General features: G+C 34.0%; 1 protein-coding gene across 3 annotated transcripts in view; it reads right to left on the bottom strand.

Moving 5' to 3' along the window:
- Positions 1 to 26,250, bottom strand: part of si:ch211-45c16.2 (mitogen-activated protein kinase kinase kinase 13) — a 55,222-nt gene that overhangs the window by 18,742 nt on the left and 10,230 nt on the right. For 2 of the 3 annotated variants that reach the window (XM_051905542.1, XM_051905544.1), the window contains exons 2-3: positions 19,218 to 19,293; positions 7,420 to 7,538 (exon numbers count right to left, since the gene is read on the bottom strand). The gene's annotated coding sequence lies outside the window, so the exon portion shown is untranslated. Of the gene's footprint in view, positions 1 to 7,419; positions 7,539 to 13,938; positions 14,046 to 19,217; positions 19,294 to 26,250 lie in introns of those variants that run through there. The other variant, XM_051905543.1, reaches the window with a different exon arrangement.

The raw sequence follows: 26,250 nt of genomic DNA, 5'->3' as shown, positions 1-26,250 counted from the left end.
GTTTACATTAAAACTATATATCTAAATTATGAATCTTTTCTCTCATGGATGAGGATGTTTTGGCTGCCAACAGATTAATGGCTGATATTAAAAATCCACAATACTTTGTAAGAAGAAAAATTAAAACAAAAATAAATAGTTTGTAAGTGGATTTAAGCATCATGCCATTTTAGTACACAGTATGGAAGATGAATAAATATTTATTTTGAAGTCTACTATAGAAAAAATACTGTATTTGCATAATATATCACAATTAATTAGTGCTAGATGATGGTGAAAGTAATCAAAATCTTTAATAAACAATTAAATATCCAATATTGGCTGATATCAATAAAAACAACAACAACAAACGGGAAAAAAAAAAAAAAAAAAAAACTAAAAAATAAAACCAAATAGATAAATATAAAATAATCAATAAAAAAAATAAAATACTAAAAATAAAAATAAATACATAATACAGTAAACAGAGAAATAAAATAAATAAAAACAACCAATAAATAAAAATAAATAAATAAATAATAATAACAAATTAAAAGCAAATAAATAAATAAAAACAAAAAGACAATTAATAATAATACAGTACATAAATAAATAAATAAAACAAAAAAAACAATAAAATCAATAAAAACAAAAAACAAATAAATTTAATAATTATGAAATAAAAATAACAACAAATTAAAAACAAATAAATAAAAACAAAATAATAAATAATTACAAAATTAAAAACAAACAAATGAAAACAAAAATATATTTAATAATACAGTAAATAACTAAATAAATAACAAAAAATAAATAAATAAAAAACAAAACAAAAAAATATATAATAATGCAATAAATAACCAGCAAAATAAAAGTAAATAAAATTAATAACAACAAAATTAAAACAAATAAATAAAAACAAAAAAAGATCATTATTATTAATAAGTAAATAAATAACAAAAAACAATATAAAAAAATCAATAAAATCAATAAATATAATAATAATGCAATAATAAATAATAACAAAAATATTTATTTATTTTGTATTATTATTAGTATTATTAAGATAATTATTATTATTAATAATACAAAATAAAATAAACCCTTAAAACTAGAAAACAAACAAATAAATAAATTAATAAAATGGCTGATATTATGCAACATGGTGCCGATGTGTCAATGTATCCCTACTACAGTATATACTGTGGGGTATTTGTGTGGGGTATTTGGGGCATTTATGAGCGTAAGGTGATCCGGTGAGTGGGTGTGATAGATCTGCAGCAGCAGAGCATCAATAATGCATCACATGTGTCTCACAGAACCCTGCCGAGAGTGCAGCAGGAAACCAGAGAGCGTTTGCTCAGGTAACCCTCAAAACCTGTGAGAGAGTGTGTGTGTGTGTGTGTGTGTGTGTGTGTAATTCCACTCCGGCTCGGAGTTACAGTCTGGAGGGGAAAGAAACACCAGTCCTGCCAAAACGCACAGACACATGGAGACACACGCTGGTCATGACAACAGTTTAGTTCTGCTTCTGTATCTACAGTCCAGATCAGTCCGGTCCGGTCCGGTCCGGTCTCTCCGAGTCAACATCAATCTGAGAGCTGTGAATTAATTATTCATGGTTTGGGTGGCAGTGCTGATATAAATAATATCTGGGCCTTATCAATGCAGTTCCTATCCAAGATAACTAACCCACCTACTGTTACTAATGAGCTTGATATTCATAAAAATAACAGTATAAAGTGTGTTTCTGGACTTACAACTGATTTCTGACAAGAGAGAATGAAAAGATAGACAAAGAGAGACATACAGGAAGAACGAGAGATTTAACAAGACCTTTAATCCACTAATCTGTAGATTGGGCTCAACGGAGAGCGTCTCGTTACACACTCATCACTGCTCAATCAGGAACCGGTTTGCTCCAGAAATACAGATTCATCACGCGCTCAAATTTTTGTCCAATCACGTGATCTCTAAATGGGAATGCCCCTCCCCCTAATTACTCTGATTAGCAATAGAAGGTAGCAGATCTTGGCTGTGATGTAAATTTATTTTATTTAAAAAATAAATAAATATGACTCACTTCATCTTCCTGTTTCAATAGGAAACAAGTCAACACAGGACAGAAAACTGTGATTGTCCTTAAATTAAAAATAAACAAACAAAACATAAAATTAATTATAATAACAGTATAAAATAACAATAACAATAATAATAATAATAATAATAATAATAATAATAACTGTTACCAGAAATATTTTTGTTTTGAACTGTAATATTGTAATATTAAATGTATGTAATATATGTAATATTAAATAAAAAATAATATTTGTTAAATTCCATATTTTAGCAAAAATATTTAGTTTAAGTATAAAAATATTATTTAATAATATTAAATAAAAATAATGCTATTACAACTACTAATAATTATGTTAAATTCCATATTACCAACAATATTTTTGTATTAATAAATATTTTTGTTTAATAATTTTACATAAAAACATAATGATTTTATTAAATAGATAGCATATAATAACAATTAAGTTTAAAATAATATTTAATAATATTAAATAAAAATCATGCTACTATTACAACTACTAACAATTATATGTTAAATTCCATGTTACCAAAAATAATATTTTTGTTTAGTATTATAAAATAGAATATAATTTAATATTTTTACATAAAAACATAACAATAATAATAATATTAATAATAATAATAATGATTATTATTAAATAGACAGTATATAATAACAGTATATAATAATCCATTCCATGTTAACAGAAATAATAGTATCAGTATTGTATAATTTTATTAATTATAAGAACAATGTAATAATAATTAATAATAATAATAATAATAATAATAATAATAATAATAATAATATTAAATTCCATGTTTTAGGTTAGTACTGTATAATATTATTAATTATAAAAATAAAATAAAAAAATGAAATAAAATAAAATAAAATAAAATAAAAATAAAATAAAATAAAATAAAGTTCAATTCCTTACAATCCCCATCAGTACTGCCAAAAGAGATGATGTTCCTCAGCAGGATGAAAAGAAATTAGTGGGTCACAAACACACACACACACACACACACACACACGCTCCCCCCACCTCCACACATCCATGAGAAAAGCACGCTGGGGACGGGACAGCTGGTGGGGCTGGCGGATCAGGTTCCTGTCGAGGGTCGACAAAGACACACCCAGATCCCCCCACATCTGACACAAGCAAATAATCCCACTGATACAAGAGGATGCACAATCTGCTCTGCTTTGTGCCACAGCCGGATGCCACACACACACACACACACGCACACACACACAGGCTTAAAGCAGAAGCACGCTGATGTTAACTTGCACTGCAGCACTGTGAACTCTTTATGTAAAGAACATATCCATCAACAGGCCTAAAACAAACAAGTATGCATACTCCACAAAAACATATGTAGTGTGCAGAGATTCATAAACACCACACACACACACACACACACTTCAGGACAGGAATAATGGATTCGCAGATGTTGTGTGTCTGAGGCTGAACCTCAAAAACCGGTCAAGAAATATGTTTTAAAATATTTTTATGAAATTACATTGTATTTACCATGTTAAAAATGTATTTTTTTCTAAATTAGTTTGTTAAAAAAACAAAACAAAAAACTATAAAGCTTTTCAAATGTTTTAATGCCACGTTTCCATGTATAAAGACTAATTCATACTGAATAAATAAATAAATAAATAAATATATAAATATATAATTATAAATATATTATATATATATAAATAAAATGTTGATAAAAAATTAATTCTATTAAATTTATTCTATTAAAATATTATTTTATGAAAAAATAAAATAAATAATAATAATAATAATTTTTTATATAGTGCCTTACAAATAATTTGTGATTAATCTCCTAATTTCCAATCAAAGCAGAATGAAACAGCAACAATGTCAATATCTGTGCATTTTCACTTATTTAATTATTATTAATTTTGAAAACCTCTGCTCTAAACATAATGAACCAATGAGCTGTGACGGGTGATGTCAATGTGTAGGTGAAAACACGATTTTAAAGGGTCCGTACCAATGCTAAACCAAACACTGCACTGTGGCGTCTGTCGGGGTCGTGAGGGTCTCCTCAGAGAACAGCTGCTGCGACAACAAAGAGCCAATTTAGTCTGTGCTACTCAAATCAGTCTGAGCCGGCCGTCTGACCCTCGCCCAATCACACGCTGAGAGCTCATGACTGACAGATGTGAGAGACCAATCAATCACAGGGAACAATGCAAACCTCAGAGTTCAGGCTGTGAGCGGCACCTGAGCATCACCATCCCACAGGACAAAGATCATTGCTTCAACATTGATCAGTGTAATTGAGTTGTTGAGGCTTTCAGCCAATTATCATGCAATTCACATGGCAAAAAATCTCATGGAAATGGATTACACCGCTGTAGGGATGTCAAAGAGAGGACTTGTAATGTAATATAATACAAAAATACAGTCAATTTTTTAATGCGTGCATTTAATTTGCTTTTAGTTTCCAATTTCTGAATAATTACTTACAGTATATGAACATTATAATGTTATTAATGCAATATTTATTGTTTTAATTAAAAAAAAAAAAAAAACACTAGATGTTATTAGATTTATGCTTAAAAAGAGAGAGAACAAACTACTACTAATGAAAGACAAAATAAACTTATTTTCATAGAAATAAGTCATATTTTATTAAATTTTGCTTCAAGTAAATGTCATTTTTTAAGGATGTTCCAATATTTTTTTACTGGAAAACAAGACAAAAAAGAGAAATAAATGCATATTGCATATTATATTGCATATTATTTATTTATTTATTTTAAATGTGAAAAGTATGTACAATGTAACAGAACACATTTCAAATCACAGTATGCCACAATGCTGTTGTTACTTTGTCATGCTGATCACATGACTTCATTACAGTCACATGACTTTATTAATTCATTTATGCATTTAATTTGTTTTCAATTTCTGAATATTTACAGTATATGAACTTTTTAATGTTATTAATGCAAAATATTATTTATTACATCTGTTGTTAACACTTTACAATAAGGTTTCACTTGTCAATATTAGTATTAGTATTAGAACTAACAATGATCAATACTTCTACAGCATTTATTAATCTTAGTTCAACATTTACTAAAACATTTTTAAGATCAAAGGTTGTATCTGTTAGGATTAACATGAGCATTTTTATGAACTAAAATTAACAAAGGTTAATAAATGCATTGTTAGTTAATACATTAACTAATGTTACCAAATAAGACCTTATCGTAGTGTTACCCGTCTATTAAAATTTAAAACAAAATTAATATTTATCACGTTGATCATTACAGCATGTTTAATTCATGTTTAAGTGGAATACATTTATAATCTCATTAAAAAATTGCATTTTTAAATTCTATCTTGTGCAAAAACATCTCACTGACTTTGCAGTCCGATCAAATAATGAGCGAAGAAAAAGCTTCCAGTTCATGAATCACACTGGAAATGGATGGTCAAGGTAAATGCACTGCATTGTGAGATACTATATGGCACATTTTAGCAACAAAAAATAAATAAATGCGCACGATGGAAACATCAAGATGTGTATAAATGTGCATAAAAAATGTATGCGCACAATTCACCCTTTGCCGGGATTTTGATTGACAGGCAATCTGACCAATCATAATGCAGAATCGACCATTTTGTCCAATAAACCAGACAGGAGAGTTAGTAGATTAACGTTGGTGGACTTGAACTTGAAAAATGGTGTGTATTGACGCCTTTCCAAAGTTGAAACAAAATTCCTTCTGATGTTCATGCTTATTTCATGCTATAACTAGTAGTAAAGCAATAATAGTAATCTGTCACGACATGTTAAAGAGCCACAAAATTTGAAAGCTGAGACTTTGTTTCATGTCAAAAGTAACCTGCTCTGTCTTATCTGTCGGCGCGTTGTCAGTGTCCTCTTTGCTTTTATCTGATAAGATATGTGCCTAAACTCTGAGGGAAACACATTTACCGAATAAATCCCTCGATGCGCAACAAAAAACTGGATTTGATTGGATAACCGGACTAACCAGCGAACCAATCGCATCGCAGCATCTCAAATGCTGGTTTGGTGGTTCTGAAGCACCTGAGTCAAAGTCTGTCATCAGAATGATTTGGGTTAATTCCCTCCAGAAGCGTCTCACATGACTGTGTTCCCAAACACCAGCATCCGAACGCATGACAGCGTTTATTGCGTTTCGTCTGACGCTCTGAGACTAACTCATTTATGATGGAGGAAAAAAGAGCCTGATTGAAGCAACTTACATTTTTATTACTGATATTTTGCACCGGTTTCCCAGGAAGTGATGATTTTATTCTCTTGAACACATGGGATGGAAACGCTGCTTTATTCACAAATGTTTTATGCCATATTCCAATTTTGCACACAAGTTAAATTCGTAACTTTGGATGGAAACATAGCTAGTATGGTGTGCTCTTCCAAACACTGCCAACATGGAAAGTCCCTCATAATACAAAGACATCGACAGTCTCCTGATTTGTGGGTTGGCACACAAGTTGATGGGAAAAGCTGCTTTAGTAACATGCTCAACTACGGTATAGCTGGGTAAACCTGTAATCTGCTCGGGCCACAGCAGAGGTACTGACGGGAAAAATTTCAGACTAAAGAAATTATTGAAGAAACAAACAGTCAAAACTAATAACCAAAACTGTAACATTAACCCTCAACATGTTTTTAAGCTCAAATTTAGTCCTTATGATCATTAATTTGATGCACAAGTCCAGTAAGAGTCTTTACACAGCTAGATTTAGATTGATATACACATGGCTCCTGAGTTGCTGAACACAATCTACTTGTCTAACATTAAATCCACCCCAAACGAACACACTAAAACAATGGAAAGAAGGAAAAGTATTCATATTCAGTACAATGTAAGCTAAGGTTTTATGTAAATTATCAATGAACCAACCTGTTTTGAGGACGCAAATGAATTAATGAATCATTTCTCTGAATCAGTTCACTGAAAAAGACAGTTTGAACTGATTCAAGGAAATGAATCAAATCTACAACTCGAACACTGCCTTTGCTACTGAATCTTAAATCAGATATGATATTAAATCATATTATATTCACAACAAAGATAACAGAAAAAGCGCTCATTTATTCATAGGACACAACCTTCAGGAAACATAATGGTCAAATATATCCAAAGCAAAGCAAATCATTGCAATTTTGTTTATGTCAAATATTGTTATACTGCTATATATTCCTAACGTCTGTCAAAGCAAATTTCAAAAAATATGCTGATCCAACAGTATTCTGAGCCTTCAAATGGAAATCATTGACATTCACTGCATCTAACACACACACACACACACACACACACACACACGTTACCTGTCCCTGCATGCGTGTCCTGAGCTGTGCTGATCCTGCTTTGGGTTCACTCCGGTTTCAGATCAGAGCCTGCACAGTTATTCCTCCTCTGGGATCCTAATGCTGCTGTTTACTTAAAGCTGAAATCATAAGAGAACACAGGGACATGAATGGCCTAAATACATGTGCTTTAGTAAGCTGCAGTCTGACGTCGAATGAAACGCACCCGGAGGAGCTTCAGCGTGAGCAGGGGTGGATGGTAGGAACAAATGCTTTTACCATGGTACAAATCATTTTATATCACGATAACATACATACTGTAGTTTTCTTTTAGCAGTAAAGTCAGAGGAAAAATTGTTTATATTTGATAACTATGTACTATAAACACCCTGCGCTCCATATACATACGCACACCTAAAAAATATTATAATACATTTTTTTAAATAAATAAATACACATATATTATATATATATATATATATATATATATATATATATATATATATATATATATATATACATACATACTTTACAAATACCAATATGTAGTTAGCTAAATTTATTTATATATAAAAATTATATTATCTAATTAATATAATATAAATAATATATATACACACAAAACTTGCTTTTTTTAAAGACAGACATCACTGCAAATAAGTTAACTTGTACTTTAGTAAGTGATTCAGGTGTTGATTTGATAGAGTCTGTGACTGATTCAGTGCAAAGATTCATCTAACAGTTTCAAATCAGATCTTTTTGAATGATTGATTAAAAGGACCGGCTCATAAGAATCATGTCTTCTTGAATCAGACTACACTGTTCACTCTGTATGAGTTTGATTCAATCAAAAGAACCGTCTCATAGGAGTCATCTGCTTGTGAATCATTTCAATGTATGTTTATTTTCAAATATAAAACAAATGCAAACACCACGTAGTACAAACTCTACAACAAACACTCTACGCTTCTACATTTCCACCGTACACATCCGCCGTATGTGTGATCATGCACAGGATGGTCATTCTGGATGAAGTTCAGTTCTTAACAGAAAACCCGTGGGCAAAACACCACCTCTCTCCTACACACACTCACACAAACTCATTCATTTCGCAGGGGGAGCGAGAGTTAAGAACAGCGAGTGTAAATCAGTGCAAATACGGCTGGTGGTTTGTGGGAGTATGAGGTGAGTCATAATAACACTGATGCAGCAGCCTGCTAAAAAAAGACTGCGGAGATGGGAGGAATACACACACTGTGATGCCGTGCATCAGTCCGACGTCACTCCGGCAGTCACAGCGCCGCAGGGTCCACCATCTCAGGAGACACAGAGCCGCGGGGAACCGGCATCACGCGGCCCCACTCGAAATGTGTTTATAGAGAGGCTGACATTGGAAATATTTTTCCCATAGGAATTTTTTAAAAGTCTTCATTAAGTTACAAGCCATTAACCAAACCAACCAGCTATGAGGTCAATCACAACACTGCACATTTTGATTTGAGGCAAAAAACTATGGAAGCTTGTTTCCGCCAATAAAAAATAAAAAAGGTAATTGTGAATTTTTCTCTCGCAATTCTGACTTTAAATCTCACAATTCTGACTTTAAATCTCACAATTCTGACTTTAAATCTCACAATTCTGACTTTGTATCTCGCAATTCTGACTTTATAACTCGCAATTCTGACTTTATATTATGCAATTCTGACTTTATATCTCGCAATTCTGACTTTATATCTCGCAATTCTGACTTTATATCTCGCAATTCTGACTATATCTCGCAATTCTGACTTTATATCTCGCAATTCTGACTTTATAACTCGCAATTTTGACTTTATAACTCACAATTCTGACTTTATATCTCGCAATTCTGACTTTACTTGCAATTCTGACTATATCTCGCAATTCTGACTTTATAACTCGCAATTGTGACTTTATATCGCAATTCTGAGAAAAAAAAAAATTGAATTGTGAGATAAAAAGTCGCAATTACATTTTTTATTTTTTATTTCATGGCGGAAACAAGCTTCCATAAAAAAAGTGTTTTGAAAATACACAAAAAGACAAAAGTACAAGACTATACTTTTTGATAACCATGCACTATAAACACACCAAAAAATTAATTTGTATTATTATATAAACAAATATTACTTTATTATTATTTTACATATTTATTAAATCAATATAAAATAAATATTTATAAAGAATATATACAAATATATATAATGTTTTGCAAATGTTTATCTTTATTATTTTTAGTATTATTTACAAATTTATAAAGTATTTTTTTTTTTATTGCAAAATATGCATACAAATATTTAAGTTTGAGAGTGTAGGGAGACCGTCTCTTTTACGTCATTTGTAGGTTCTTTTGCCACAATCTCTGATAATTGATAGAGATTTCTCTGCAGAATCATGGGTAATGTATTTTTCCCCAGCAGGAAGCCCACTGTTAAATTAGATTATTTAAAAAAAAAATGTTGAAATAATGCAGAACGATGGTTTCATCAAAAGCATATATACCATCGATCAACATCCTTATAGCTCACAGTAGGTCTGTCTTTAACAGTTTATAAGTTATCATTCAAATCTATGGAGAACTTAAATAGGATTTTTACTTCCAGAACTCGACTCTATTAAAATACTTTACGGACACAGAAGGAAGACGCAAAGAATTAGAAGATAAAAAGAGGGGCAAGAAAAAGGCTTCAGCTCAGTTCTGATGACAAAAGATCCCAGAGCAACAACAAAGGACACGAGGAGCGACTCCATCTGACCGGCTCCACGAGCAAATCGACCAGCTGCTGCTCATCTTCTACACGACACACAGCAGGAAATAAAAGCCATGAAGATGATGCTGCACATTACAGGAGACTGACCCCCACACACACACACACATTATAATGACACAGCCGCATGACACGACTCAAGATTACAGGCACTTCCAGCACTTTTCTCTCATCTCCCCCCACCCACCCCACGCTTTTAAAGCTCTGACACATAATCAATACTTTACATTGGCACTTCCATTAGCTGCTGCGGACAGAACACACACACACACACACTGCAAAACCAGCAGAAGTCTTGCGTTATATTCCGTCTTTACAACCGGCTGAAGAAGCTCTTCTATTAGTCTATATGAGCAGTTCCCAAGAGCCTCTCTTTCTCTCTCTGCTGATTTAAACCTCTGGCGACCAGCGTGAGATTATATAAACATGCTTAGAAACAAACTGAGCTGCTCTCCTCCATTGCATCTGGGTTACAGATGGACGAGATTTCACAAAATAACAGGAACATCACAGAAACAATTGAATAGGGACAAGACAAAGTAGGCTGTATAACAGTGTGTGTGTGTATATTATATATATATATATATATATATATATATATATATATATATATATATATATATATATATATATATATATATAGAGAGGTATCTCTTTCATTTTCTCACACACAGGGCCTAAAACTAACTTGCCACACCTGCCAATGGCAAATAAAATATTTTACCGGCCATAAATATTTTTTACCGGCCATGAAACTGTTTTTGCAAAAACAAGCAGTTACTACTAGAGCTGTCAAAAATACCGACTTATACAAAGTCGATACTTACATTTTAAAAATGTGACGCTTTGCTTGTTGTTGAGCGGATTTATAAACACCTCTGATTGGTCACTGTGCTCACGCGCTCAACAAATATGTCTGTGATTGGCTACAATGATCAACGTTTCAAAAACATGTAAATAGTCATCAATGACGCTCTTCACCGAGCGCTTACACAGACACACACGACCAGTCCGCTGATAGACATCTGCTTTCAATCGCTCCTGCTTTCAAAATGCTTTCAAACACTTCCGTGTTCTTTCAAAAGCTTCCGTGCGTTGATCATTGTAGCCAATCACAGACATATCTGATGAGTGCTTGAACACAATGGCCAATCAGAGGTCTTCACTGTATAAATTAAACAGATTAATCCTTATTAAAGTTACAAAAGTTATTCAGTCAAGAGCAGTGAGTGATTTTTTTGTCCTTTGTTGTTTGATTAACATTAAAAACACAGACAGCAACAGGAATATTAGGCTGTTGTCACTTTAAGACATAACGCACAGATCCAATACTGATATACGTGTTGACTTTCTCTACTGTTTACGTTCACTTAAGCCATAAATTACTGTGTTTACTAAGATACTCACCGAGACAGGCATTTTTTATTTTTTGACATAATTTTGTGTGAATTTGTAATTCAAGCACAAGTAGAAGTGAAAGAGAACTCAATTCAGTATTTGTGCGCTGTCTGAGACACGGCTTTCTGAGCGTGCGCTTCGGATGTGTGCGAGTAATGAATCGAGTTCCCTTTCGCATCTTCTTGCACTTGAATATTTCGATTGGCAAGGCTTAAACTTTCGTGGCCTGTCATCAGTCCCGAGCATCATTCATGTTTGTTCATGTTCTCACAACATTGCATTGTTAGAATTCATAAAAAATTACCAGCTAACGGGAGATTGACACCGTTTCATATACTCTATACTCACCAACGCCAATTTTTACTCGCATTTGGCGCTTGCCGAGTGTTAATTTTAGGCCCTGCACACGCATATATAATATAATATAATATAATATAATATAATATAATATTTACTAATAATAACTATTATGCTATGGTACCAAAAATTGGCTACTTAGAACTATTATTAGCATAACAAATTAATTAAATTTAAATAGTTCCAACAGTTTTTGCTATGATACCAAATTCACTTAAGCCATAAATTACTGTGTTTACTAGGATACTCACTGAGACAGGCATTTTTTACTTTTTACATAATTTTGTGTGAATTTGTAATTCAAGTGCAAGAAGATGTGAAAGAACCCAATTCAGTATTCGCGCGCTGTCTGAGACACGGCTTTCTGAGCGTGCGCTTCGGATGTGTGCGCATACAAAACTTCTCTCACGAGTAACAAATTGAGTTCCCTTTCACGGCTTCTTGGCTTGAATATTTCAATTGGCAAGGCTTAAACTTTCATGGCCTGTCAGCTGTCCCGAACGTCGTTCACGTTTGTTCACGTTCATGTTCTCACAATATTGCATTGTTATAATTCATAAAAACAGTTTTTGCTATGATACCAAATTTGTACCGAGAACCATGAAATTTTACTGGTATTAGTACCGACTACTGAAATATTGATTATTAGTTATTAAGCGAACTTTAGTTGTTTACAGCATTACACCAACTTATTTTTACTCGCATGTGGCACTTGGCGAGTGTTAATTTAGGCGCTGAACACACATATATAATATAATATAATATAATATAATATAATATAATTATTTACTAATAACTATTATGATATGGTACCAAAAATTGGTTACTTAGAACTATTATTAGCATTACAAATTAATTAAATTTAAATAGTTCCAACAGTTTTTGCCATGGTACCAAATTGGTGCCGAGAACCATGAAATTTTACTGGTATTAGTACCGACTACTGAAATATTGATTATTAGTTATTAAGCGAACTTTAGTTGTTTACAGCATCACACCAACTTATTTTTACTCGCATGTGGCACTTGGCGAGTGTTAATTTAGGCGCTGAACACACATATATAATATAATATAATATAATATAATATAATTATTTACTAATAACTATTATGATATGGTACCAAAAATTGGTTACTTAGAACTATTATTAGCATTACAAATTAATTAAATTTAAATAGTTCCAACAGTTTTTGCTATGATACCAAATTGGTGCCGAGAACCATGAAATTTTACTGGTATTAGTACCGACTACTGAAATATTGATTATTACTTATTAAGCGAACTTTATTTCATTTACGTCATTTACAGCATTACACCAACTTAATGCATTAATAAAGAAGGTGTGTGTATACTGACTATTTTACAACAGTTTCTAATGAGGCTCAGAATTTGAACAATCTGTTTTATAATTAGATTTTGGCTTGCATCCATCAAGTTCCAAATAAAGAGAGAATTTAATTCAGTAAGCATTTAAACAGGTATTATCATGCGATTAATATGTAAATCAATTTGAGTTAAATCTTCAAGCATGACTATATTGTGATAAACACACACATACTGTGATCTAAAATTACTCAGAGTGTAATTAAAGATCTTAATCTGGACAAAATAGGCAACACAAAAGAAGTGAAAAGAGACGCATTTTTAAAATGCATGACAAGCGATTCCCTTGAGAGAAGTCATTAAGTTACGTATGCATGCGCGTGTGTGTGTGTGTGTGTGTAGCGGTGTATCCCTGTTGGCTGCTCCGTCTGTCCTTCAACAGAGGGCGGCGGGAGTAGAATCGCCGCATCATACACGAGACAAATATAGCTCATATGCGCACCAACACGCATTCACTCAAGTTAGTCATCTTCAACTCTAAACAGCCATCGGAAAGCATGTATACAAGACAGAAAACACGGCAAATACATACACAGGAAGAATGAAAAGAAAAACACTGAAGCCCAATACAAGCATGCAAACACAGAGCGGCGAGGAGCTGCAGTGGATTACTCACAGCTGACGGGGCTGCCATACATGATCCTCCTTCAGCAGAGAAACAGCTGAAACCAACCAGCCGAGAGAGAGAGAGAGAGAGCTGCATCGCCTGAGTGGGCGGCAGCAGAGCTGCGACTGCTCACGTCACACTTTTCATGAATGAAGGGGCCGGATGACGCAGGCACGATGCAGCGAGCCTGATCTCTCTCACACACAGGCAGAATGCGGAAGCGGAACAGACGAGGGAATGATTTCAAAACACGGGAGACTAATGCACACATTCGCTCTCTACATTTAAGAGGTCACATTGTGCATTGCTTTAGTAAATAGGACTATTTTGCAGCTTTTAGTCCATATCTGTTATCTTTTAGCTCATCATCTCTATGCTAGTATATTTCTAAAAGTTCACTTGACGCACACAGTCTTTCTTTTCTATGAAAACGGAACAAGGGCTGTCACTAACGATTATTTTGGTAATCGAGTAATCGGTCTATTATTTTGATGATTAATCAAATAATCGGATACTTTTGTGGTAATAAAAACAGACCTAAGCAAAGACCCAAGCCTTTAAAATGACTTAAAAAATATATAATAACATACGAGGCAATAATATTTGGTTCAAATAAAGTATCAGTATTTTTATAGAACAACACTGTTAAAATACATAATATACATAATATAAACAATCATCTTATATACATTATGTATAATAACAAATGCCTGCAGAGGGCGGCAACGGCTGGGTGTTGTTACACATTACAACAGATCAAATTCTTGTTTAATATTGGCTAAACGACATTTAATTCAAATGTTTACTTAATCTTTAATATTTGGCCATTTCTTTAACGAAAATTTCGGTTTTACCAAATGACACTTTTGGTTATACCGAATGACAATATTTTCAAACAATGCTAACAGGCTGATATCTAGCTAGCTAGCAAAAGGACAATCAAACATTTTATATTTAGTACAAGTTTTTAAAATATTCCAACATTTTCCATGTTTTATAGCGGTTGTACCGAATGACCTGATGTTTCAGGACCAAGTGAAAACATGAATTTTTCAAATAGTTAAAAGAGAGTTAGATACTTTGCTTCATGACCTTGTGGTCCTTTGCAGGTGTTTGAATGATGTCACATCCAGTCACATGATATTGACCGCATGACTTGATCCAAAATGGTCCCTTTATATTGGTTACTCCGAATGACATCAAAGAAATTCATTTTTTCGGACATTCTTTCTCATAACAAAGCAACGACTTCTACACATAATTTGAATATCATTTTGCACTATGTTGATATATGATGTTATAAAATCATGCCAGAATAAAAAATATATACATTTATTACATTTTAAGATATTTTAATCACAAATGAAATGGCTGTATCGGCCTTTGGATGGTTAAACCAAATGACCTTTTGACAATTCAAAATCTTTAAAATACCTTTATATGTAACAAAATATAATTAAAACCTTTTGGATTCAATAAACGAGATCTAGTTGTACTACCTCAAATACTTTGGATGTCATATCTTTGTTTTTTTATTATTATTAAGGCCTTTGGACAAAAAAATGACCCGTCACGTCATTGACTCAAATACATATTTTTTACTGAGTGTCTTTAGCAGAATCATCAGTCATCACTGATGCTCAATCATTCTCATAACTCAATTAAATCCATGCGACGTAATGTTTTGGATAAAAGCATCTGCTAAATGAAAAAATGTAAATGTTGCAGTTCATGAAAAAATGACCAGACAGCTGGTGAATAGCTGGCATTTTATTTACCCGCTGAAGCCAATTTTTCCTCACATTTGGCACTTGGCGAGTGTTAATTTTGGAACCCGAGTGTGTATGTGTGAACATATGTTTGTGCTTGAGTGTGCGTGTGTGTGTGTGTGTGTGTGTGTGTGTGTGTGTTCTCGTTCACCTCTGTACGCATTCAGCATGTGACTAAATGAATTCTGCTGTGGATTTGTGCATTCGCTGCTATTTTAAACCAAAGCCACTGCGTATAAACACACATTAAGATTCTTTCAAACAAAAGCCAGACAAATAACTCTCCAAACTGACGTCAACGTCACCCCTAATTCTGTATTTAAGGAACCAGCAGACAAACGCACTCACTGAAGTTGTCTAAAGCACCTCTCTAAAGCGCATATTTGGCCTAATTCCACAGATGTAGATTCATGTCGGGCTCAGTGAATGTCATGCTGGCGGCGCATGAGGAGAGTTCAGTCCTTTCCCATCACATCCTACAGAACACTGCTGGGAGACAAACGGTGAAGGGGAATTATTCTGTCTCAATTTCACTATAATAAAACGCTGTTTACAACTCAGAAGCAGTAGCGGCCTTTGCTATGTATGCTTCACTTGCGCTCTCGCCAACACGCAGCGCACACACACCAAGGTCGGAAGAGGGTTTGGGGAAAAAAATGCCTCCAAAATTAATAAAAATGCTTCCAAAAACCAAGATATGATGCAAAAAAAGTCTCTGTATAATTCTTGTTTTCAATTTTTTATAAGCAATATCACACGAGCAAAAGTGCTGTTTTCCCGAATATCAGCACAATTGTAAATGTGATATTGATTTTATACAACAATTCAATAAACCATACGTTAATAGGCTATTAGGTGACTTACTGTACATTTTAGACACTACTTCCGATATTGTGCGTCTCAGAGCAACACAGTTTCAGTTTAGTTACTGAACGAATCGTTCTAATGAATGATTCAACGACTCACTTAGTAATTTCTGCTTTGTCCCTGAATGAATCAGCTGTTTTGAACGAATCGTTTCACTAAATGATTCAATGACTAACTCGTTAAGACAATGATTTGCCACCACCTACTGGTGGTTTTAGTATCATTTCATTTTAGCTGAGGGACGAATATTGAATGCAGAGCAAAGTGATTGTGGGAGGGGTGGGTGTAAGCTTTTGTGATGTTGCGGGCCTTGTTTACACAGCGTGTTTGATAAATGTCTGGATCACAACCTAATAAGTTTATGTCATGAGTACAGGACATTAAACAACACAGATATAGAATAAGACTCGAATTTCATCTTGCTCTTGAAGTAAAATTGTTTAGGAGGTAAAACTGAATTACCCACTCCGGTCCACAATAACGCATTGTTCTCTCTAAACTGAAATACTCTGAAATACAGTTTGTGCCTAACCACAACACAGAAGTACTGGAACAACTGAAACTTCCACTTGCTGAAGCCTTTCCTGTCATTTGCCTCAGCCTGTGCTACAGCAAAGCATGTTGAGCACGCAAAAATTCCCAGCATGCCGGGCAAAGATAAAAGCAGCATGTAGAGCCACATATCACATATTCACATATCAATCTGAATTTCCTGAATTGGAACAGTTTGGGTTAGACAGGAGCAAACTGGAATATGTACACTCAAAAAAATTGATTTTTGCTTTTTGAATTTAGTTAAATAAATTAACCTACATGGTTAAATTGATGCAAACACAATGTTTTATTAACATCTTCCATGCCATTTACTTTAGTAGTCTAAATGAAATTTAAAAAAAAAAAAAAAAAAAAAACAATAAAAAGGATTTTTTTGTTATTGTTTATTTTTATTATTTTATTTTATTTTAAATATTTTAAAAGCCAACATATGGAAAAAATTAAAAATGTAAAACGGAAATGCAAAATTGTGGTTGACCGACATAACGCCAATGCCAATTATATTAATATTTGGCATTTTTAAAATATCGGCATCGGCTGATAAGTTTCTCTGATTGGCCGATATCTTAGAAGCGGGACTTTTATTTTGACGGGCGGTGCTGAGAATTTATTTATATATTTCTTTATATCGGCCACCCTGCTCTCTAAGAAATTGGCATCGGCCATCCAAAAAAAAAAAAAATCAGTCGGCCAAAATGCATTGAAAACGTGTAAATATTGTAATAATGTTAAGGATTTGTAAAATAATTGCACTAAAGTTGCACACAGCTTTTTTTTTTTTTTGCATTTTCATCTAGTACATAAACTGAAAAGAAAAGTTGTAAAGACAAATTATTATTATTATTAGAGATGCACCGATACTAAATTTCTCTGTCGATACCGATAGCGGATTATACAAAATGTTATCGGCCGATGCCGATACCAATAGTTTGGTTTTTCTTAAGGAAAAAAAAAAATCTCTCCCAAATAACTATACAGGGAACCCTCTCATTTGGTACACTACAATATTAGAGGTTACAATTAACAACAGAGGTATTATATTCAGCTGATGTTTATTTTCAGATGTAATAATTACACTCAATTAAAAACTGAAATGTTTGTACTAGTATCACATAAGGTAGTTTTCATAAGAACTTTTTATCTTCATGGCAAATTTACACAAACATATAATTAACAGTAAATAAGCTCCTCTCTAGTGTTTTTTTTTTAAATATATATAGATAGCTAAGGAACTGTGAACATTGGAAAACATTCCTGAGGTAAATGTGACATGATGTGACATTGTTCACAAGTTGTTTTATTGACATCTTTCCGTGGTTAAAACACAAATAAAGATTACATGAGACGTGATACATTCCGGTAAGTTGTACTAGGCTATATCTTTTCAACATACCTTTGATGTTCATGCATGTTTTTCGAGATATAACTTGTACTGAAGAAGAAGAAAAGACTCGCGCTTAGCGCTGCCGCCTGAACTGAGGCGTTACAGCGATCTGACACGTCACATTTAAGAGCGTCAAAACGCCATTTATTGTTTGAATTTCATGATAAAATTAGACAGGATTTGAAAACTGAAACTTTTATTCTTATCAGAAGTAACAAAGCTTTTTGCGATTATTGGATGAGAGGCGCTACAAATAATATTTGATGTAGGAAAAAAAACGCAGACCTGGCAACCCTGGCTTGAACTACGGGTGATTCATAGGGTCAAAAAGAGCCTGCTTTAACGTCACTATTTTTAAACTGTTAATGTGTTAAAATTCAACACAAGAGTGATTTTCTTCACACACAGTATGTATGAGTTGCAGTCAGAACACGTTTTTCCGCACCCTTTTGATTGACAGGATATAATTGGCCCTGATTATCGGCAGTTTTTAAACAATCGGCCGATGGCTGTGATAATAATAGCTTTTATCGGCCGATACTGACTGTTGGCCGATACATCGGTGCATCTCTAATTATTTATTTATTTTTTTTGGTTGACAAGTCTTTTTCCTGCACATGGAAACATCTTCCTCAAGTTTACTCAACATCTTCATTTTGAGAGTATGGCATATGCTGCACATTAATAATAATAATAAAAATCACAGTTTTTACCTCCAGAGAAGTTGACGCTCATTTCCTTAAGGTGCTTCTAATGCCGACTGCAAGGTATCTTCTCTTCTCTTCGCACCTGTAAATAATAAATACAGACGGGTCAGAGTTTAGAGGTCATGAGGTCAGTAATCAGACTCTGTGATCGCACTTTCCGAAGGAAAAATCAAAAGCTGAGCCAGAGTGTATGTACATGAGAAGTGTTAACCTGAACATCTGAACGTCTGCTGGGGAATCCCAGCCTGAAATATGGGTTAATGTTTAACAGGGACTGCTGGAACACCGAAATACCACGAATGCCATCAAAACAAGAATGCAAAACCCTACGACGAGAGACACACTTCCCAAACACAAGCATTTGTATGCAGACAGAATCTCTCCAGCACAGTCAATTATTTAGAGGGTAACGTGTGAAAATCTCCTCTGTTACCGTGATCGTATTTAAATATTCAGCAGTATTACTGCTCAAAATCCCTCTTCCAAAACAAGAGGAACAAGATGCACTGCATCAAGTTAGGGAACAATTTAGGGAAATGTTTTGCGCAGCTCATTATGATCAGGGTTTAAAAGGGGACCTACTATGCAAAATTCAGTGTTTGAACACTGATGTGTGTCTGCAGTGTGTGTAAACAACAAGCCTATAATGGTAAAAATCCACTCACTCCTTTTTTTATAATTGCCATAAATCAGAAGCAGTCTCTTCAAACGAGCCGATTCAGATTCTCCCCTACAATGATGTCATCGTAGGGAGAAGCCCCGCCCACAGCCGGTGACGATCTGCTCAAACTTCATATCCAGAAATGATGCTGCCCTCATATGCTATCAGAATTATTGTAAACAAGAGTTTCCTAGTTAAAAATTGCACATGAATGCCCTTTCTGACACTTTTGGTGCATGAGATTGTCCTGTTTTGTTGTTGCCAGATAATAATACAAGCTTTTACTTTCCGCACCATCTTAACGTCAGCAAAACATTGAGTTGAGCCATCATCCTCCACTGCGGCATTGAAAAAAGTCATGTGATCGCGGTTGATGTCCGCCTGAATAGACGTCATTCACCGCCGTCTCTTTTTCAATGACGTACGATTGACGGAAATATCCGATCTCTCCGGTTACATGGTAGATGCAAATTCACTTATCCGATTTATATCAGATTTAACAGATCTGAAAATATCAGAATCCATGTGCTTTTTTTCCTGCTTACACAATTGCGGAACTGGGTCACTTGAACTATGTAATGTAAATATAGACATAGAGATGGAAAATATGTCCTGATGTCACTTCCTGTTAAAGCTTAAAGACTGAAGAGATTTATTCGATGTTTTTAAACTGTGCTGTAATGTTTGCAATAATTAAGTCTTAATTTTTTATAATCAAATAATAAAATAAATTATTAATGAAACAACAAATTAAAATATTAAATTAAACAATAAAATATTTAAAATGTTTTGATTTTGTTCTGATAACATTACGCAACATTGCTTTTAGTATGTGCATTTGTTAATTTTAGAATAACAATTATATTTATATATTTTTATATTTATAAAAATGTATAAATATTAATTATTAGATTTTTGCATATATATATATGTGTGTGTGTGTGTGGAATTTATTTTATTTTATTAGGTTGTTCATTTTGTATTAAAGAACAATTCAAATATAAAAATATAAATATAAAATAAAAAAATAAAAATATTGTAAATTTATATCATTGTGACTTTTAAGGGAGAAGTAAGATCTGCTCTTGACGTTATGAATTGTGAGGTTCAGGTGGTACACGGATGGAAATAAAGGAGGAATATTTTGTGGGTGTCAGAACACTAAAGGGATAAACTAATGAACAGCTGCTCGTGTCTGGATCATTAAATGTCAAACCTCTGGGGTGTGTGTGTGTTTGTCTGCTCATGAAAGGGGGGGGGGCGTGGCATGTCAAATGAGTCCCACCTCCTCAACCACACCCTGCAGGCGCCCGGACGCCCCGCATGGGGACAAAGACCAGTCTCATTTACACCTCATTCTGCCCAATTAAAGCGTGACAGCACATAAAAAACACACACTTCATGCACGACTGAGGCCAGTCTCAGATATTATCACTGGAATTGTAAATGAAGATTATAAACATTTTGTTAAATGAGGTTCACATCTGCTCCAAAGTGTGACTCTAATGAAGAAACCGCTCATGTGTCACCCCAAAATCTAAACACAGAAATGAGAAATTATATTTGGTATAAATCATTTAGGACAATTGTGATTTTTTTTTTGCAATGTGGCATTTTTGTTATTATTAAGCACACATAATAAGTAATTAAATAACATAAACGTGCAACTAGTCAAACAATATTGTTCAGTTTCTCCCCAAAACTACAAATGCAACGTATTCTGACACAAAAAACTGTTTTATTTACAGTTCTGGTAAAGGCGAGTCCCGTTCATAAATTAATCATGAACCTCATGTTAATTACTTCATAAAAGCATGCATAACTACTTCTGAGAATGTGCTAATGATGCTGGAGCAACTTAATTGTGATTTTTCTAATAAGTTTCCCATAAATTAACAGTCCTCGCTTCATTAGTTTCCCTCTGACAGACAAAATAACAGCAGCCGCACCAAAACACAACTGAAAATACTGACAGAGACCCAGCGGAGCAAAGACATCTTATCATGGCTGATTCAGATTCTGATCACTTTATTGCAATCCTTATTATTATGATAGTAGAATTCAGTTTCACTGAACACTATTGGATTGGACCTGGGTGTTAGATATATATCAGTCTCAGACTTACATTACAAAACAAGCAAAAATAGAAAAAAAAAATGAATAAAATTATGTATTCTAAAATGACAATTTTTAGTTGTTAAATTTGCAGTTTCTTAACAACAAAATCAACGGTCTTCTGATTACAGTATGCTGAAATAAATAAATAAAAATCAAATACAATAATTACAAATAAAATTAAAAATAAAATTAAACTGAAAATAAAACATTAAAAATAAAATAATAAAAAAATAATTTAAAAATAAAATAATAAAATTTAAAAATAAAATGAAATAAATAAAATAAAATAAAAATAAAATAAAAAAGACAAATAAAAAACTAATTAAAAACTAGCATTTATAAATAAAATAATAAAATTAAAAAATAAAATAAAATAAAATGAATATAAAACTAAAATTTAAAATAATAAAATAAAAAAAACTAATTAAAAAATAAAAAATATTTGTGGCTGGTACATTGGTGTGCCTGACAAAATGTGTTAGTATTTTGACAATAGTATTTGATAGATGTCACCACGGGTTTAACTGAGGTAAAACATTTCAATAATGCTGATATTTTAGCATAAACAATGGTTGTATTTGCTACTCTATAAAGCTCACTGATCATGTATTAAAAAGATGTTGTGGATTAATAAATGTATAAAAATGAAACAACGATATGTGAAGTACACAGTCATGTTAAACCCAGGTCAGGAGTGTTGTTGAACATTGACTAAGCAGACTGCGCTGACATACAGGAGTGTCAACCATGTTTGCTTAGCAAGCTAGTCCTGTTTGACACATCCGAGCACATTCCAAAGTTCATGCGAATCAAATCGCATATTCAGCACAATAAATAAAGCAGCCCAAACATCTGAAGCTATTGCACGAGTTAAAACACAACACTGGACTTTATCTGTGTGTAGTTTGGTAAAATGTTGGCGATAGACTTTCCAAAAGCTTTATCAGTTCCCCTGCCATAAACCCAGGGCAGTCAAGGTCCAGACCTAAATGAAACCTAAACTGTGTCCGATTTAAACTTCAGTAGATAAATTAGACCTAATTCACATGCAGAGGCCCTTTGTTGAGAACAGAGATGAAGGACTGAAATCCATCTTAAGCCTCTTTGGCCCAACAGCGCCGGGCTGTAAAGTATCCAGCGATGGCTCGGCTCCGTTACACTCCCTCATTAATAATTCAGAACCGTCGGAACACACACACTGACAGCTCTTGTGTCTCGAACATGAATAAGAGAAATGAGGACTCTGAAGACGGGAATGAATTCACCCTCGTTCCAGTAAACCAGGAGCTCGATCACATGCTCTGTAAAACGCCAATCACTGCTGGAATATTAATAAATAGTGTTATTAATATCTGGCTGCTGAAAACTCAGCTGTGGCATCTAAGGTTATATTTTAAAAGTTATATTTTATAATCTTTATATTTTATAAGTTATATTGTAAAATATATTCAAATAGAAAACAGTTATTTGTTTTAAATTGTAATAATATTTCACAGTATTACTGTTTTTACTGTATTTTAATTGAATAAATGCAACCTTGGTGATCTACATATCCATCCATCACTCATCCATCCATCACCCATCCATCCATCCATCCATCACTCATCCATCTATATATCCATCCATCCATCCATCACTCATCCATCCATCCATCACTCATCCATCCATCCATCCATCCATCCATCAATATATCCATCCATCCATCACTCATCCATCTATATATCCATCACTCATCCATCCATCCATCCATCACTCATCCATCCATCTATATATCCATCCATCCATCCATCCATATATCCATCCATCCATCCATCCATCATCCATCTATATATCCATCCATCCATCCATCACCCATCCATCACTCATCCATCCATCCATCCATCCATCATCCATCTATATATCATCCATCCATCCATCCATTCATCATCCATCTATCCATCCATCCATTCAACATCCATCTATATGTCCATCATCCATTCATCATCCATCTATCCATCCATCCATCCATCCATCATTTATTCCTTCATCCATCCATACACACACTCACCCACCTATCCATCCAAGTATACATCCATCCATCATGTATACATCCATCCATCCATCATCCATCCATCCATCCATCAATCATTCATCTACCCAACAAACCATCCATCATCCATCCATCCATCCATCCATGTATACATCCATCCATCTACCTACCTATCCATCTATCATCCATCCAAGTATCCATCTATCATCCACCCACACACCCATCCATCCTTCCAAGTATACATCCATCCATCCACCTATCTATCCAAGTATACATCCATCCATCATGTATACATCCATCCATCCATCCATCCATCCATCATTCATCTACCCACCAATCCATCCATCATCCATCCATCCAAGTATACATCCATCCATCCATCCATCCAAGTATACAGTACATCATCCAAGTATCCATCTATCCATCCACCCACCCACCCTTCCATGTATACATCCATCCACCTATCTATCCAAGTATACATCCATCCATCATGTATACATCCATCCATCATCCATCCATCCTTCATCTACCCACCAACCCATCCATTCATCCATCCATCATCCATCCAAGTATACAGTACATCCATCCAAGTATCCATTTATCCATCCACCCACACACCCATCCATCCTTCCAAATATACATCCATCCATCCATCTACCTATCTATCCAAGTATACATCCATCTATCATGTATACATCAATCCATCATCCATCCATCCATCCATCATTCATCTACCCACCAATCCATCCATTCATCCATCTATCCATCCATCATCCATCCATCCAAGTATCCATCCATCCATCTATTCATCCATCCATCTATTCATCCATCCATCCATTTACATACACAGCACACACACACACAGACACAGACACAGACACACACACAATATAGGCATTAATCATTGAAAAACCTGCATCAATCAACCACAAAAAAATGATCCGTAAGATATTTCACAAATGAATGGTTTGGAAGAAGAACATGTCGAGTCTGTTATGGTTTACAACCCTGATGTCGTCCTGTCCGAGAGGTTAATGCACGGTTCAAAGTCAACAGCGCAAGGGCCAAAACACACAAACCCTCAATCACACACACCCTCACATGCACACGGTGTATTAAAGATCAGATGATAGTGGCCACGCGCTCTTCAGGGGTTCGGAGAGTGTATCACGCCCTCCTTAGACATGCATGAGTCCATGTAGCAGGTTCAGTCAGGCCTGCCAGCGGCTGACAGACAGACGGAGTCTGAGATTACAGCACTCGCTGATCGCCTCGTCAGGTCTGGACACAGGTGAGTTATGTAACAGTGACCAATAACCAATATAAAAATACATATCCACAGACAGCAATATTTACTGATGTATATTTATACTAAAACATTTATCAAAAATACCAAGCAGTGACTTCTGCGAATATTAGTGACATAACAATTTTAAGTAATAACAAACAGATCATTGAATCAGAGTTACGAATCGACTCACTGAAACAGACCACTTGAACTGAATCACAAAAAATAAATTCAACAGTCTATAACAGCATGATTTGCTACTGAACTGAAAACATGTCATGTGCTCTTAATGACATCATATTTAATGGACAAATACAAAGTGCATTGTCATGATGCCGCTGAATTTTATGTCACCAGTTATTTAATATATTGCCCAATTTTATTGAATCACAATACTCTAACAAAGATAAAGGAATCACAGATGGCGCAGAGGAATAAGACCTGAAACGAACTACACGCATACAAACAGAGGTCTGGACGTCATCCAATCACCTCAGTACATGTAAAAAGATTTGAAAAGCAGAGAAAACAAGAGGAAGACAACAGAGAACAGAGAGGATGATGAGGTGAAACAGAACCTGTCCTGATGAACCTCTGTGGCTGAGCGTTGTTATATGACAATACAGTTAAATTAATACATACTGTACATAATCAATACTTTTATTCAGCATGGACACATTCAATTGATCAAAAGTGACTGTGAAGACATTTATAATGTTACAAAAGATTCTATTTCAATGAATCCTGTTCTTTGGAACTTTATATTTAAAAAAGAATCCTGAAAATAAAATGGGTCACTGTTTCCACAAAAATATGAAGCAGCACAACTGTTTTCAACATTGATATTAATCAGAAATGTTTCTATCAGAATGATTTCTGAAGGATCATGTGACACTGAAGACTGGAGTAATGATGCTGAAAATTCAGATTTGATCACAGGAAT

This window comes from Ctenopharyngodon idella, chromosome 9 (genome assembly GCF_019924925.1).
Source record: "Ctenopharyngodon idella isolate HZGC_01 chromosome 9, HZGC01, whole genome shotgun sequence".
NCBI lineage: Eukaryota > Metazoa > Chordata > Actinopteri > Cypriniformes > Xenocyprididae > Ctenopharyngodon > Ctenopharyngodon idella.
Note: the sequence above shows the minus strand (reverse complement) of the source record. Positions and strands in the feature narration are given on the sequence as shown.